General features: G+C 34.7%; 1 pseudogene; it reads right to left on the minus strand.

Moving 5' to 3' along the window:
• Positions 1-765: 765 nt before the first annotated feature.
• On the minus strand, positions 766-866 carry LOC123238413 (annotated as a pseudogene).
• Between the last annotated feature and the right edge of the window lie 16,763 nt (positions 867-17,629).

Here is a 17,629-nt window from a genome sequence, read left to right on the forward strand (position 1 = left end):
TCATTCATTCTCTCTCTCTTTCTCTCTCTCTCTCTCTCTCTCTCTCTCTCTCTCTCTCTCTCTCTCTCTCTCTCTCTCTCTCTCCATATATGTCATAATTTTTTTGCTATTTTTCCCAATTGATGGATATCCCCTCAGTTTCAAGTTCTTTGCCAACACAAAAAGAGCTATGTATGGTCATACACAAACACACACACATATTATATATATATATATATATATATACATATATATATATATAACCTTTTCCTCCTTTTTTGACTTCCTTGGGACATAGGCCTAGCAGTAATATCACTGGATCAAAGGTCATATACAAGTAAGTAACTTTCAGGGGACAGTTTCAATTTGATTTCCAGCATACTATACTGATTCTCACAGCTACACCCACAGTACATCAATGTACACTCCACAGTATATCAATGTGCCTGTTTTCCTTTTATTTCAATACTACGTCCAACATTTGTCATTTTCCTTTTTTCACAAACTTTGCTGATGAGATATTTGTGGGATGAAACTTTAGAGTCGCTTTTACTTGAATTTTCTAATTATCAGTGATTTTGAGTATTTTTATGTGGTTGTAGATAGACTAGATTTCTTCCCTATCTGTTCAAATCCTCTGGCCATTTGTCAGTTGAGCAATGGCTCTTATTCAATAAATTCAAATTCTTTCCTTTTATATTTAAAACGAGACCTTCATCAGAAAAAGTTGCTTCAAAATGCCATTGTTTTTTTCCAGGTAACTCTTCCATTTCTAATATTAATTGAAAAAATATTGAATGCTTCCTGAATTTAAGTGCTATCCTTTTGCAGAGTCATGCTAATCTCTGTCTCTTTTCTATTTTAGTATATGACCTGCTGAAATGAGCACTATTCACATTTTATTAATGATTTGCATATAGGCACAGATGGTCAATGTGGCAAATGACACAAAACTGGAGAGAGCTAGCAAACTGGATCAGGATGATAGAATCATGATCTGAAATAATCCTGACAAGCAAGAACATTGAGATGAATTTAATTAGGACAAAAATAAAGTCCAACATTGAGTACAAAATTTTAACTAGACAAATATAATACAAGGGAAGCGTGGACTAATAGCAGTTGTTCCAAAAAGGATTTGGGAATGGGAGTGGGAGCAGAAGACTACAAATTCAATATGAGTAAATAAGAGTGTGAGGGAAAAGGCAAAAAAAATGTTGATGTAATCTTTTGCAGTATTAATAGAACTATAGTTTCCAGGAACAGGAAGGTTGGACTTCAAATAGAGTCCAATGTTTAGTTATAGGCACCATAATATATGAAAAACATTAGTTAGCTAAAGAGTATCCAGAAGGCAAACAGGATGGTAAAGGATCTTAAGTACAAGTCAAATAAGAATCAGTTGAAGGAACTGGACAAGTTTATAGGAGCAATATTATTTTTCCAAATTTAAAAGTCTATCATATGGAAAAAGTATTAAATTCATTCTGTTCAGCCCTACAAGTAAGAACCAAAAATAATAGGTGGAAGCTTAAAAGTGCAATTGACAAATTAGAGAAATAGCAGGTTTCCATTATTTGGAGGTTTGAAAATACAGGTTAGATAATGGTTTGTCATGTATATTATAGTAAGCATTCCTTTACATATGTGTTGGATTAGATAACTACTATGATCTCATCCAGCTCTGAGAGTATGTAATTCTGAGTTACTAAGAGAATGAGAGAAGATAGAGAATACTCAGCCACATTGATTTATGAATAGATTTTTATCAGGTATTCAAAGAATAATTAATTCCTGTTACAAAAATAAAGATCAAAGTACTCCAGCAAATGCCATTTTTATGTGACAAATATAGTCCTAATAACCTACCCTTCCAAAAAAAGGAACTAAAGACCAATGTTATCTATGATCATTTTTAAAACCCTTATCTTCTGTCTCAGAATTGATGCTAAATATTGATTCCAAGGCAAAAGAGTGGTAAGTGCTAAGCTATTAGGGTTAAGTGACTTACCCAGGGTAACATGGCTGGGAAGTGTCTAAGGCCAGATTTGAACCTGGTCCTCGTGACTACAGGCCTAACACTTTATCTACTATGCTACCTCATTGCCCTTTATCAATGACTATTGTGAAAAAATATAAATGTAGTATCTGTAAGGAGACTATAGCTATAGAATCAGAAAGTAATTCACTATGAGCAGGGTAAACTTATATGAAGTATGAAAGAATGGCTTAACTTTTAAGACAATTTGACTTATGAGAAAATCCCCAGCAAAGAAGAAAAACCAATAAGTCAAGTCCTAATTCCTCAGACCAAATAAAATCTGAGAATAATTCACTGGTTATAACTCTTCTTTTTCTTGGCTTGAAACTTTCTCTCCCTTGGGACTTCCAGTAGAAGGATCCTGAAGGAAAGATCATAGAATAATATTGCAGGAAGGGTCCTTAAATGCCATCTAATCCAACTCCCTTAAACTCAGATGATTTGATTTGTCCATGGTCATCCAGCTAATATCAAAGGAAGGATTTGTACCCAAATATTCCTGACTTCAGGTCTAGTACTCTCTTGAATTCAACAAATTATCCATCATAAGGGGAATTCCTGGCTTCCAGGTTAAGATGGGCACAGTGTAGAAGCAAGGATCTTCCTCTCCTCACCACTGACCAATATAAAATGCCTCAAAAGAACAAAAAACCAAAATCAGATGAGCGAAAGGACTCCACTGTAGGACACACCATTGATGGTAGTCAGGATTTAAGCATTTCCATGCTAAAAGAGGGTTAAATAACCCCCATCAAAGTGAGAGCAAAGTTGAAGGATACAAAATAAACCCACATAAATCATCAGCATTTCTGTATCTTTCTAACACATCCCAGCAGCAAGAGTTAGAAAGAGAAATTCCATTTAACAGCACCCTAGACAATATAAAATACTTAGGAATCTATTTGCCAAGACAAACACAGGAATTATATAAACACAACTACAAAATACTTTCCACATAATTAAAACTAGATCTAAACAATTGGAAAAACATGAATTGTTCATGAGTAGGATGAGCCAACATAATAAAAATGACAATCCTATCTAAATTAATTTACTTATTCAGTGCCATACCTATCAAACTATCAAGAAAATTTTTTACTAAATTAGAATAAAACTATAACAAAGTTCATCTGGAAGAACAAAAGAAGAATATCAAGGTAAATAATGAAAAAAAAATGTACCAGATCTTAAAGTATACTATAAAGCAGAGGTCATCAAAACAATATGGGGGGCAGCTGGGTAGCTCAGTGGAGTGAGAGTCAGGCCTAGAGACAGGAGGTCCTAGGTTCAAACCCGGTCTCAGCCACTTCCCAGCTGTGTGACCCTGGGCAAGTCACTTGACCCCCATTGCCCACCCTTACCAATCTTCCACCTATGAGACAATACACCGAAGTACAAGGGTTTAAAAAAAAAAAGAAATATCTCTAAAGTGATTAACACAATGCCTAGCACATGATGATCAATAAATGCTTATTTCCTTTAAAAAAAAAAAACAAAAACAAAACAAAAAAAAAAAAACAATATGGTACTGGTTAAGAGACAGAAGGGAGGATCAGTGGAATAGACTTGGGGTAAATGTTTACAAAAAACACACTTAAAAGGGAGAGATTAACGGAGCAATTGAGTGGCTCAGTGGATTGAAAGCTAGGCCTAGAGACCTCAGGTCCTAGGTTAAATATGACATCAGACACTTCCTTGCTGTGTGACCCTGGACAAGTCATTTAACCCCCATGGCCTAGCCTTTTCCATTCTTCCGCCTTGGAATCAATACACAGTACTGATTCTAAAAGAGAAGGTAAAAGTTTTTTGTTTTTTGTTTTTTAATGAGAGATAGGTACAAAGTAAAAATATATTCTGTTCCAACACTTCATTTTTACTTTGTATTTAGCTCTCATTTTTCAGACAATAAAAATTGTATATAATAAGGGACCATGGAAATGCAACATAAAAACCAGCTAGAAACTAAATAACTTGATCTTAAAGAATAAGTGGATAAAAGAACAAATCATAGAAATTATAATTTCATTAAAGAAAATTATAATAATGAAACAACATACCAGAACCTAAAGGATAAAGCAAAAACATTAATTACAGGAAATTTTATCTCTGAATGCTTATGTTGATAACATAGAGAAAGAAGAGAACAAATTGAAAATGCAACTTGAAAAAATAGAAAAAGAACGTATTTTAAATCCCTAAATTAAAATGTCAAATTAGAAATCATAAAAAATAAAGATGAGATTAATAAAATTGAATGTAATAAAACTAATGATTTAATAAATTAATCTAGGAGTTGGTTTTGAGAAAAAAAATAGATAATCCACTGGTTAATATGATGAGAGAGAGAATACCAAATCCCTAGTAGTAAAGATGAAAAGGATGATTATACTACCATGAAGATGAAATTAAAGCAATGATCATGAGCTATTTTGCTCAATTATTTGCAAAAATTAATAATGAAATTCAATTATAAGAATAATTTTTAAAAATAAATTGCCTAGAATCTCAAAGGAGGAAATAGAATATCTAAATAAATGTATTTTGAGGAGGGAACTGGGGGGAATTGAAGAGGTCATAAAATGAACTTCCTAAGAAAAAAGCATCAGACAAGATGGATTTACAAGTTAATTCTATCAAAAATTCAAAGATTTACTAATTGAAATAGTAAATAAATTATTTGAAGTAATAGGGAAAGAATGAGTTTTAGCAATTCCTTTTGTGAAACATGTATGGTGTTTATACCTAAATAAGGAAAAGCAAAAATAGAGAAAGAAAATTATTGACAAATTTCATTAATGAATATGGATGAAAAATCCTAAATAAAATGCTAGCCAGGACACTATAACACTATATCACAAAGATTATACATTGTGGCTAACAGGATTTATACCAAGAATACAAAGATGGTTTAATATAAGGAAAACTATCAAAATAATTGATTATATTAACAACAGCAATAAAAAAAATCCTCTTTTTAAAAACACTATTTCATTACTTTGTTAAGTTTAAAAAAACAGTCCCACGTTTTATTTATATCAATTCAATTTCACATCAGTTTTGCTCATCTATTTTTTACTTTCAAGATTTTATTTTGATTTACTTGGAATTTTTATTTGTTGCTTTTCTAGCTGTTTTTTAGTTGCATTCCCACTTCATTAATCTGTTATTTTTGTCTCTGATAATAAACACGTTTAGGAACATACAATTTCCTTTTAAGATGCTTTAGCTGAACCCCAGAAGTTTTGATATATGTTCTTTTTTGCTGCTCTTTTCTTTGACAAAATAGTCTCCTACTTTAATTATTTATTCTTTGACCCAGAGATTAATTAGGATTAAATTGTGTAGTGTCTAATTAATTTTTCATCCTTTCTCAAAGGATCTGTATTAAATGTAATTTTAATGCATTGTTGTCACCAAAAATATGTTCACTTTCCTATACTTATTTTGTGAGACTGTCATACCCCCAACATGATCATTTTTCTGTAAATGTATCATTCTAATCTAGAATTATGTAAATTCCTTTCTACTTTGATTTATCATTCCCCAGATATCTACATTATTTGACATTTCTAAAGATCTTTTCAGATAATTAGTCTCTTTCTTGTTTATAATTTCATTAGATTTTTTCTGTGTCTGAAAAGGGAACTTCAAGTTCTCTGCAATCTGTTTCCATTTTATGGGCTATTTAATCCTATTTACATTCATGGTTATGATTGTTAATTGTACTTTTTAAAATTTTATTTATTTTTATTTTTTTAAGATTTAAATATTTAATTTTTTTAGAAAAATTTTCCATGGTTACATGATTCATGTTTTTACTTTCCCCTTCACCCCCCCTTCACTCACACTGCCCCCCCATATACAATGCACACATTTCCACTGGTTTTAACATGTGTCATCAATCAAGACTTATTTACATATTATTGATAGTTGCTTTGGTGTGGTCCTTTTGAGTCTACATCCCAATCATAACCTCATCAATCCACATGTTCAAGCAGTTATTTTTCTTCTGTGTTTCTACTCCTGCAGTTCTTCCTCTAAATGTGGGTAGCATTCTTTTCCATAAATACCTCAGAATTGTCCTGGGTCATTGTTAGTACAGAAGTCCATTACATTCAATTTTACCACAGTGTATCAGTCTCTGTATACAATGTTCTGTGGCGCTGCTTCCACAGTCATGCACCCCTCTGCACTAGGTCCCCACCCAAGGTCTGTGCCTGCGCTCAAGGTCTGTGTTCAAAATCTGGTTCTTTAGCCTCTTGGGGTCTTAAGTCTTGCTGCTCTCAGGAGCAGGCCCTGGTGATCCCAGCTAGCTTCCAAGGACTTAATGAATGCCCCAAACTTGCTCTATCTCTTGTGTGCTGGCTTTGGCACTGTAGGTGGTGTGTGGGGGAGGGGGTTGCTCAACTCGTGTTTTAGTGAGAGCTATTTCACCCCCTTATAGCACAATGCCCAGATCCCACGAACCTTCAATGCTACCCCCTGTTGTGGGGTCCCTTCATTCCTCTGGATTTGTTTTTATGTCCTCTTGAGGAGTCCTATCTCTGTGGGTTAGGAGAGGTTGGGCAAGCTGCTTCTACACTGCCATCATTTTAACCTGGAACTCCTAATTGTACTTTTTCATGTTTTCTCCTCACCATCTCTTTACAAGGATTTCATAAAAGGAGTTTGCTTAACACTAATGATCTATAATTTAAATGATCTTTTTTCTCCATTATGTTTATTCTATGGTCTGTGCTATATCCCTGCTTACAAATTTGTAATTCTTATTTTTAACCCCTCATTCTCTACTCCAGCCTTTGGTTTTAGAGATTATTTTATTTGTGACTACTCCCCTTTCCTATTCTGTACTCCTTTCTAATCTTGACTTCCTTCCCCCTACCCCCATTTCCCTGTTGAAGATATTGTATTTCTACACCCAAATATTTTTCTTTGTGTATATGTACATATAAAATATACTTTTCATCTCATGAAACTGTGTCTGCCTACCTTCTTTCTTTCCTGCCTAATATATTTGCCTTTCCTTTTCATTTCCTCATTTTCCAATGACCATTAAAAAAAGGCATCCTGATTTTTAGGTCCTCTGCTTGCTTTATTTAACGTTCTCTATGACCCTCAGAGAGTTTTGAATGGATGCTTGTTACTTCAACAACTATTATAATATAATCAATACATCATCTTATAGTCCCTCTCAATTAATGAAATATATTTAGCTAGGTTCCTCTTGACTCATTCACTTGTATTTCAGAAATTCCACTGTGTTGCCTTTTTTTTTTTTTTATAAGCAATGACTGGAATTCTTCCTCTGTTTCCTTAAGGGTCAGCTTTTTTTCTTGTAGAATTATACTGTTTTGCTGATGAAGATATTATTGGTTGTAAGCTAACCCTTCTGTGATCTTTTGAAATACTGGATTCTAAGTCCTTTTTTTTATTGATAGCTGCTAAATTATATGGGATCTGGATTGTGGTCCCTCATCAGCTGAATGTCTTTATGGGTGCTTACAATATTTTTCCTTTGAAATGGAAGACCCAGATTTTGTCTATAATGTTGCAGGGAGTTTTTATTTTGCTATATTTTTCAGAAGGTAGCTAAAGGATTTTATTGCCTCTAGACCAATCTGCATGGTTTTCTTTTGAAATTTCTTGAAATATAATGTGTAGGCACATTTTTTTTATTATACATCCTTGGTCTCCCACCTCACCCCAATTTCCAGGTCAGTTGTTTTTAGTATAATATGTCTAATATTTTCTTCTATATTTCAGTCTTTTGATTTTATTTTAATATTTCCTGTTGCCTCATAAAATCATTAGCTTTTATTTGTTCTGAGCAGATTTTTATTATTTGGACAATGTTTTCTACCTCTTCTTATGCAAAGCTATTCTTTTTCAATTTTTTTACCCATGGCTTTCATTTATTTTCCATTTTTTCCCTCTAACACTTTCATTTTATTAAGCACACAGACATGCACATATACTTTTTTTAAAACTCTTGCTTCATCTCTTCCTGGAATTGTAGTTGAATTTATTTCTCAGCTCTGTGTATGTATATATATAGGTTATTTTAGGATTTTTCTGTAGATATATTGGAGCCATTCTTTTCTTTGAGCATTCTTGTCACCATAGTAATTTTTTATAGTGAAATTCTTCTTTTCTTTTCTCCATTCTTTTAGCCTATTTTCTAACTTTATGTTAGGGCCAAGTATACACACTTCTGGAGAGTTCTGCTCTTATCCTGATGCTGCTTTTGGAGGGAGTGGGGGAGTATTAAATGTTATTCTAGGATCTCAAGGACAGATAAGGTTGAGCAATAGCAAGTTTTCAGTCTGACCCAGGAGAAAATCTAATCGATGCCTCCTTGGTCTGAATTCTACAAGTTCCTTAAGTGGGTTTGGGTCTGAGTAACAGCAGACTGCTACTCGATTTAGTTACTCAGCTAGTTGGGGAGCTCTGGAGGTTCAATGACAGAACTGTAGCCTTCCTTTTGGTATGAGATTCCTGTCCTGTTTATTCTTCTATAGAGTTCAGATTGGGCTAGAATATGGAACAGCTAGAACTACTTTGCTCTGGCATTTGAGTCACATGGCCTCTCATTGATTCTAAATTTCTTTCTTGCTATAGTTTAGGGACTGTGACCTCTCCTTACCCTTGGGTGCAGGTCCCTTTCTCAGTGTGCCCAGGATCTATGACTCAGAACTGGGCAGTGAGCAAAAAAAGTTGCCAATAGAATCTGTTCACATATTATGCAATTGTACCTAGTATGAGCCTGAGATCTAGTCTTATTCTTGGGCATAGTCCCTGGACATTTGCCCCCAGGCTCCTGGTCTTGTTCCCAATATCCATAAATCTCCTGATTCCCTCTCCTGACCTAGGTTAAATTAGTGATTCACTGTGGACTTTCTTGTTTTTCAGATCAGGATTAGATATGATGTATTTTCTATGTAGATTTTAAAGGAATTTTATATTTTGGTTTTTTTTTCCTTCTCAAGGGGAAAGAGGAAAAGAGGAAGTTAACTCTATTTGTTCTAGCTATTTTATCATTTTTATTATTGTTGTTATTATTATGTTTTAATATTTCTTATTGTATTATGGAATTATTGGTTTCTGTTTAGACAACTTCAAAGGAGTTCAATTTTTGTGTAAGATTCAGCACCTAATCTACTAATTCTCCCTATTAATCTTTCCTCTCTAGTTGCCATTTCCTTTAACAATACATTTTGTATTTCTTTTCTCATTTCCTTTAGGTACCATTATGTAGTACTAAGACATTCAAGAAATGAATGAATCTGTATTAGTCTGGTTGTGGAATTATTTTTTTCTTCTGGGTTGACTTCTTGGGTTTCTCTTGTAAGGATGGGGGATGGGACAAAAAGAGCCAGAAGAAGGCCATTGGTGACAGTTGATGACAGTTGGGTCCAAAGAGAATTCTGGGTAATTGTCTGGAGGAAGGAGGAGAAGGAGGACTTCCCGCAGAGGACTGGAGAGAGGGAGAAGGTGGACATCTCAGCTCGAATGCAGTCCTGAGGGCTTCCTGAGGATCCTTCTTTGGACACTGATACCCTGATTCCATGGTCAAAGGCATTCCATTGCTTCTTATCCAGCAAGACTTCAGTCAGCTAAGTTTCTGGACTCCATTTTGGGAGCGATCTCTTGGGCTCCTTCCCCCATTACCCAACCTTGTTGAGAGACCCTTTCCTGTTTGATTTTGTAATTATAGAAAAGGATAGAAATAGAAAATAAAATAGAAACTGAAGGAGAAGAGGTGAGGGGAGATGCTTGGGAGCAAGAACCCCAGAGGTTCCCACCCAAGTGACAGACTCCATAGAAATAGAGAAAAGGGCACCCCAAATCCCTCTGCCCTTCACCCCTTCCCCCAATCCCTGAATTGTGATTAACAAACGCCATTCATTAGTCAGATAGCGTTCCAGAGTGCCTGAGAGATGAGGAGGGAGGGGAATCACAACTTAGTCTGGCTGCCTCCATCTTGGAGGCAGAACCCCTGCTGTGAAGTTGACATGAATCCTGCCCTCATTCAGAATCAGATTGGGGTCCCCCATACCTCCTCTTATAGAGAAGCTTCATCTACAACTCCTGTGGGGCAGCACAAGCATCCAGGTCACCCAGTTTCGGGGTGACACCCCCTCAAAGTTTCAGCAGTGTATATTCGGCAGGAGAGGAGAGCTAGAAGAAAGTATCACCCACATAGACTCTCTCTCTCCCTTCAGTCATAACATTTGGGTACTGGCTCTGTTTATTCTTATACTCTCAGTTTAAGGTATTTCATTATTATGTCCAATTCAGACATATATTATATATCTGATATATATATATATATGTGCATATATATATATATATATCTCCATCCTCAGTTTCTGAAATGAAACTCTGCTCTCTTCTGTACTCTAGGGTCAAGCTCCGTTTTCCTGAATACAATGGCTAAGATTAAACTCTTCTTTTTAGAGAAATATCTGGTTTTGTGACTCCGCTTTAATTTTGATGTTAGGTGCTTCTATGGCTCTTCCTTGTACACTTTCTAACCTAGAGTTGATTCCATCCCTTATTATGTTCCTCACAGGGCCCACACATACATACATTTTTGATTTTGCAAGTAGCAGGCCTCCTAAAGGATCCCCAAATACTTTAAATGCAGGTACTACTGTATTTGTCCTGTTATAGATCCTCTGTGGTTTGGATGTGGGCTCTCTATCCATTGGGCTGTTAAGACACTGGTCTGTCTGACTATACCTCCTACTATGGTTTAGGATTGTCCCTGTGATAAACGCTAGTCTGTCCTTATCTCCTGAGGAAGCTAGCAATAGGGGAAGACTCCTGCTCTGGTCATTGATCTGGCCCTTTCTCTTCTTATGACTGGGGGTGGACCTAGTCTTGGACAAGGGATTCTTTTGTGTTTGAAAGAATTGGAGAGAGAAGAACTATGCCAGGTATTGTTCTAGCCCTTGCACATGGTTTTGGACCCAGCTTACACACTTTGGCTTCTACTTTCCCTCTCCTGTCTACACTTAGAGTTTCCACAGAATTCTGATAGTCTTTTTGTGTAATTCTGGACCAGTTAGTGTAAAATATGAAATTCCAAGAAAGAATAAAATCAAGAAACTATAAGAGACCATTTAGTGGGTGTCAGGGAAGTGGGTGTTATAGAGATCAGGATTAAATGACAGACCAAACCAATGAATTATTTAGTTTTCATATTTCCTCTTATTAGGGCTTAATTTTGCCTACCACCCAAACATATTTTCATTTTAATATATTTATCAGTCTGTTAATCCTATGATTGTGGACAGAATAAAATTGTATGTCTATATTGTAGACATGTGAACACAATCAACTAAAAATCTTCTTTCCAAATCATTTTATTAAGAAAAGTCTTAGAGTAGGACTTTTTTAGCTGAAATTAATAAACATTGTTTTTAGAAAAATATATTTTGATAGCTGCATTTTAATATAAATAGTTTGCTTTGGGATCTTTCATGTTTTATTTTATGCATTTAAAAACATTGTTCTGGAAAAGGTGTCCATATGCTTCCTCACACCTCCAAAAGGGTTTAGAATATAAAGAAGAGCTATCTTAGAGTAAAGAAACAAATTTAATCTGAAATTTTAGTTTTTTAATTTTTCAGTAGCCTGTGCTTATTTAGTTCATACATACGCATTAAAGTGTTACCTAGGAGTATCAATGAGGTAGAGAAGAAACTAATAATAACAGATGTATTTTATGCACTGAAATCATTTTATGGTTTATGAGAAAGAATAGCATTAAAGTTCTCCAAAGTTCTCCATTTGTACACAGAAACAAATTTCTTTAAATAAAGAATGGAAGAAAATGGCTTAATGTCATAGCAGAAAGGTTGATCTATATAATAGATATGTACTTGCCTATTCTGTGTTTTCCTAAAAATGGAAATCTGATGATGATCTCAAATGAGATGTTGCTTTGAGCAATCAAAACCAACAGTGAAGAGTCAAGAGTGGGGGTGATAAACCTATGATTCTTTTACTAGCAAATATATATGTCTATGTGTATACACATAGGCATATATATGTTTAAAATAATCATTTAATTTTATGAGTAGGAAGAAGAAATCTAGCAACTTGAGTGTTTATCAGAATGATAAAAGAGAAGCATTGGAATTAGTATAGTAATTATTTTTCCCTAAATATATCCATTCTTTTCATTTTTAAATCATTTTTAAATGGGGGAAATAGAAACTTGAAAAGATTAAAAATAGATATGGAATGGGGGCAAATACAATTAATAGAATTTTTAAGAGCCGAACAGCTAAAATTGTTATTTCCACCTGTTCATATTCTGAGAATGGTATAAAACATTAAGATCACATTCAGAATTAGACTAAGGTCATGCATCATCTCTAATCTGAAATAGAAATACAGGATTAAACCACTGTCATGACTGATTTCTATCCATTGGTAGAATGTATCTGAAGTAAAATAAGCAAGAAATGGAACCATAGTTTTCTAAACTATGTTTTAATTGGGACTTTGCCATATACAGAAACCAGTCAGATGCAGAATGCTATTAAGTTGTTACTTACACCTCCATATGCACACAAAATGAAAGCAATTTCCAATCTTTTATTTGAGAGTTGTATTAGTGAACTTAAGTCATTCTGTGATTTGTTTGCTTTGAGATGAATGAAGCAAATGAAGTAAATGAAGCAAAGCAAGAAAGTTGTGCATGTTCAAACTACTATCAAATGATTGCCCTGTGTCTAAGTGCTGCCCTTGCTCTTTTAGTTATATTCATCATAATTGGCTTGGCTATATTAATCTAAAATGCACGTTATTTGGAACACATGCAAAGAAAATGAATGTGTGAGGCAGGGAATAGATTTGAAAGCATTTGCCACTGAAACCAGTAGCAGTTAACAAGAAAGTACTTCACTGTCTATTTTTCAATGTCCTTCACATCCCTAAAACCACTTCATTTGCAAATGAAAGTTAGCACCAGTCAGAATGCAGAGGCTTCTCATTTTTTAAAAAAAAGTGATTTCTTTAGACGGACTGCCATCTAGAAAATTGAATACTTTTAAACAGAATAAAAATATCATTTAAGAAACTTTTAAAGAAAATATTTCATCTTTGTATAACATCTAAATTGGTGTATAGTTGGTAGGGACTTCAGAGATACTCATCTCCTTCCCTCCCTGATCTGTAAGTCACCTTAGTAACATTTCTGACTGATGATCATATATTCTTTACTTAAATATGTGTGATGATTGGGAACTCTCTCACAACTCAGAGCATTTCATGTTGAGTCAATTCTACTTGTTAGAGTTTGACTTTATTGGATACATTCAATTCCATATAATTTCCAACTGGCTTATAACTCTGTTCTCCAGAGCTACAAAGTAGTCTTAGACCCTCTTGGCATAACAATTTTATTTTTGATTTAGCAAATGTCATGACATACACATAATAGCAAAGGAAAAATATTTTAAAGTAACTACAATGTACTCTCTAAATATTCTCTTTTCTGGGCTCAATTACATCTCTATTCCACCATTCCTTTTAGAATATTATTTCAAGTTCCTTCATAAACAATTAATAAAATTAGCATTTATTAAGCTACTGTAATATGTCAGATAATAAGTGCTAATCATTCTTTTTTTAATGCATTTCTTTGCTAATGTCCACTTTTAGTTGTGAAACCTGTAAGTAAAAATAGTATGGCCTGATTACCACTCTAAGTAATTTGAATTTGTTACCTCCCTTGTCCTTCATGTTCTCCTACTATTAATGTAGCCTAAGATAATTAGCCCCTTTCTAGTTGAACAGATTAAATGGTTGGCACAGCTTACAGTCAGTTAAAACTTCTAACTAGCTTTCATAAGAATTGACATTATTAAACTTTATTTTTCTCATCCTATATTTGACCAAGTGACTATCTCAATCTGTATTTATCCTAATAAATTTCATCTGATTAGATTTTGCACATTATTCTAGCTCTTTCCATGGATAAAAGCTAATTTAGAGATAAAAATGTTAAGATATTTTATTAATGTGATTTGGTAGTCCTCTATAAAGTACTACTCTGGTACTTTATCATCATGTGGAGATGGTTCTGGATTCTCAATCAACAGATTTTTTTAATAATTTTTATTTTTTAGAAAAGTTATAATGCTTACATGATTCATGTTCTTACTTTCCCCATCACCCCCCCACACATGCTCCCCCCATAGCCAATGCGCATTTTCCCTGGTTTTAACATGTGTCATCCATCAAGATTTATTTCCAAATTGTTGATAGTTGCATTGGAGTGGTAGTTTTGGGTGTACATCCCCAATCATGTATGCCTCAACCCATGTGTTCAAGCACTTTCTTTTCTTCTGTGTTTCCTCTCCTGTAGATCTTCCTCCGAATGTGGGTAGGGTTCTTTTCCATAAGTCTCTCAGAATCGTTATGGATAATTGCGTTGCTGCTAGTATAGAAGTCTATTACAGTCTATTTTACCACAGTGTATTGGTCTCTGTGTACAATGTTCTTTTGACTCAGCTCCTTTCACTCTGCATCAATTCCTGGAGGTCTTTCCAGTTCACATGGAATTCCTCCAGTTTATTATTCCTTTTAGCCCAATAATATTCCATCACCAGCATATACCACAGTCTGTTCAGCCATTCCCCAATAGAAGGGCATACCCTCGTTTTCCAGTTTTTTGCCACCACAAAAATCGTGGCTATAAATATTTTTGTACAAGTCTGTTTATGATCTCTTTGGGGTACAAACCCAACAATGGTATGGCTGCATCAAAGGGGAGGCAATCATTAATAGCCCTTTGAGTGTAGTTCCAAATTGCCATTCAGAATGGTTGTATCAGTTCACAACTCCAGAAGCAATGCATTAATGTCCCAATTTGGCCACATCCCCTCCATCATTCATTACTCTCCCCTACTATCATTTTAGCCAATCTGCTAGGTGTGGGGTGATACCTCAGAGTTGTTTTGATTTGCATTTCTCTAATTATTAGAGATTTAGAGCACTTTCTCATGTGCTTATTGATAGTTTTGGTTTCTTTATCTGAAAATTGCCTATTCATGTCCCTTGTCCATTTATCAATTGGGGAATGGCTTGATTTTTTTATACAATTGATTTAAATCCTTGTATATTTGAGTAATTAGATCCCTGTCAGAGTTTTTTGTTATAAAGATTTTTTCCCAATTTGTTGTTTCCCTTCTGATTTTAGTTGCATTGTTTTTGTTTGTACAAAAGCTTTTTAATTTAGTATAATCAATCATCCCATTCACATTCAGAGTTATAATTATCAGTTGTATATTCCTCTACATTTTGGTATCCTCTCTTAGTTCTACCCCTTCTTCTTAGGCTAGTTCCTTTTAAACCAGGGATTTGTTTTAAATCAGTAACCCTTGTCCCCTCCCTTGATTTACTACCCTTTCTACCCCCTCCCTTGTTATTCCTCTCTTTTTATTTTTAAGGTCTAATGAATTCCCTCTCCCTTCTCCTCCCCTCCCTTTTAAGACCTCCCTACTCCCCTGCTCCCCTTGGTTTATCCCTTCTAGCTTTCTCAGTAGGGTTACATAGAGTTCTATATCTTAATGGATATAGCTACTCTTCCCTCTCACGGTTAATTACACTAAGAGTAAGGTTTAAATATTACCTCTTAATGCTCTTTTCCTCTCCTTCTTACAATAGTATTCATCCCCTCCCCTTCCCATGTCCTCTTTGTGTGTAATAGAATATCCTATTTTTCTTATTCATTCAAGTTTCTCTCAAGGATTTCTTCTCAAGGATTCTGGTTTTTAATCCATTCTGCTATTTGCTTCCTTTTTATAGGTGAGTTCATCCCATTCACATTTACAGTTATGATTACTGTCTGTGTATTGCCCTCCATTTTGACTTCCTCATTTGATTCTGCCTTTTCTCTTATCCTTCTTACCCTCCCTTCCATCTTTTTGGTTTTAGTCAATCTCCCCCTTTTCCCCTCCCTAATGTTACTCCCCTTCTCACTCACTCCCTTCTTATTATTCCCCTCTTACTATAGTGCCTTTTAAATGACCACTCATTCTCTCCCTCCCTTGTATTTCTCCCCTCCCCACCAGACCATTTATAACCCTTCTACTTCTCTATACTGCACAATATAATTCTCTGCCCTAATGGATCTGACTCCCCTCTCTGAGCCAATTCCAAAGAGAGTAAGATTTAATTATTACCTGTCACCAACCTCTTCCTCCCTCCTGTTGTATTTGTCTTCCCCCTCTTCCCCCTGAAAGCTTCTTTAGGAAATGTATATTTACTCTATTTTATCTCTTTTCCCACTTCTAGTAGTATTATTCTCTTTTTTAACCCTATTTTTTTTGCTATATCATCCTTTACAATTTATCATTGTAGCCTCTAGGTATACTTCTTCTAGCTACTCTGAAGACAATAACAATTTTTAAGAGTTACCAATATCATCATTTCATACAGGAATACAAATCATTTGAAATTTTAGGGTGCCCTAATTTTTTGTTTCTTTTCTCAATTACCTTTTGGTGTTTCTTTTTTTTTGAGTTCTGTATTTGGGCATCAAATTTTCTGTTTGTCTGGTCCTTTCTTCAGTAATAGTTGGAAGTCTTCTATTTTATTAAACAACCATACTTTCCTCTGCAAGAATATTGTCAATTTTGCTGGGTAGTTGATTCTTGGTTGTTGAATAAATTCCCTTGCTTTCTCGAATATTATATTCCATGCCTTCTGGTCCTTCAGTGTAGATGCAGTCAGGTCCTATATAATCCTGACTGTGCCCATGATATCTAAATTGTTTCTTTTTAGCAGCTTGTAGTATATTTTCTTTGATCTGGAAGTTCTTGAACTTGGCTATAACATTCCTGAGTGTTTCAACTGGGGAATTAATGCAGGAAGTGATCTATGGATTCTTTCAGTCTCTACTTTACCCTCTTGTTCAAGAATATCAGAGCTGTTTTCTTGGATAATTTCCTGTAGACTGATGTCTAGAGTTTTTCTTTGGTCATGATTTTCTGATAGTCCAATAATTCTTAAATTGTATCTCCTGGATCTATTTTCCAGGCCTTTTTTTTACCAATGAGGTGCTTCATATTTCCTCATTTTTTTCATTCTTTTGATTTTGTTTTATAGACTCTTGCTGCTTTGTGAAGTCATTTACTTCTACTTTTTCAATTATAATTTTTAAAGACTGAATTTCATCCCTGGCTTTTTGATTCTCCTTTTCCTTTTGGTTTATTTTTCTTTGAAGGTCATCTCTCACTTTCTTTGCCTTGTTTTTAAGCTGGTCGATTCTGGCTTTTAAGAACTATTTTCTTGTTTTTGTTCATCTCCCAAATCACTGTCCATTTCCAGATGACCTCGTTTGCTTTTTAAGTTATTTTCCCAATTTTCTTTAGCCTCTCTTAATTGTTTTTTGAATTGTGTGTTGAGTTCTTCCAAAGGCTGGGTCCAATTTGCTGGATTTCCTGAGTTTTTTCTTGGTGTTCTGTGATCCTCCTCTGTTCCATTTATTCTTTGTTCATTACCTGAATAGAAGCTGTTGATTATAATTTATTTTTTTCTCTTTCTGTTGACTATTCATACTTTTCCCCCTTCTTTCCCCCTCTTTATTGG

The sequence above is a fragment of the Gracilinanus agilis genome, chromosome 2 (genome assembly GCF_016433145.1).
Source record: "Gracilinanus agilis isolate LMUSP501 chromosome 2, AgileGrace, whole genome shotgun sequence".
In the NCBI taxonomy this organism is placed as follows: domain Eukaryota; kingdom Metazoa; phylum Chordata; class Mammalia; order Didelphimorphia; family Didelphidae; genus Gracilinanus; species Gracilinanus agilis.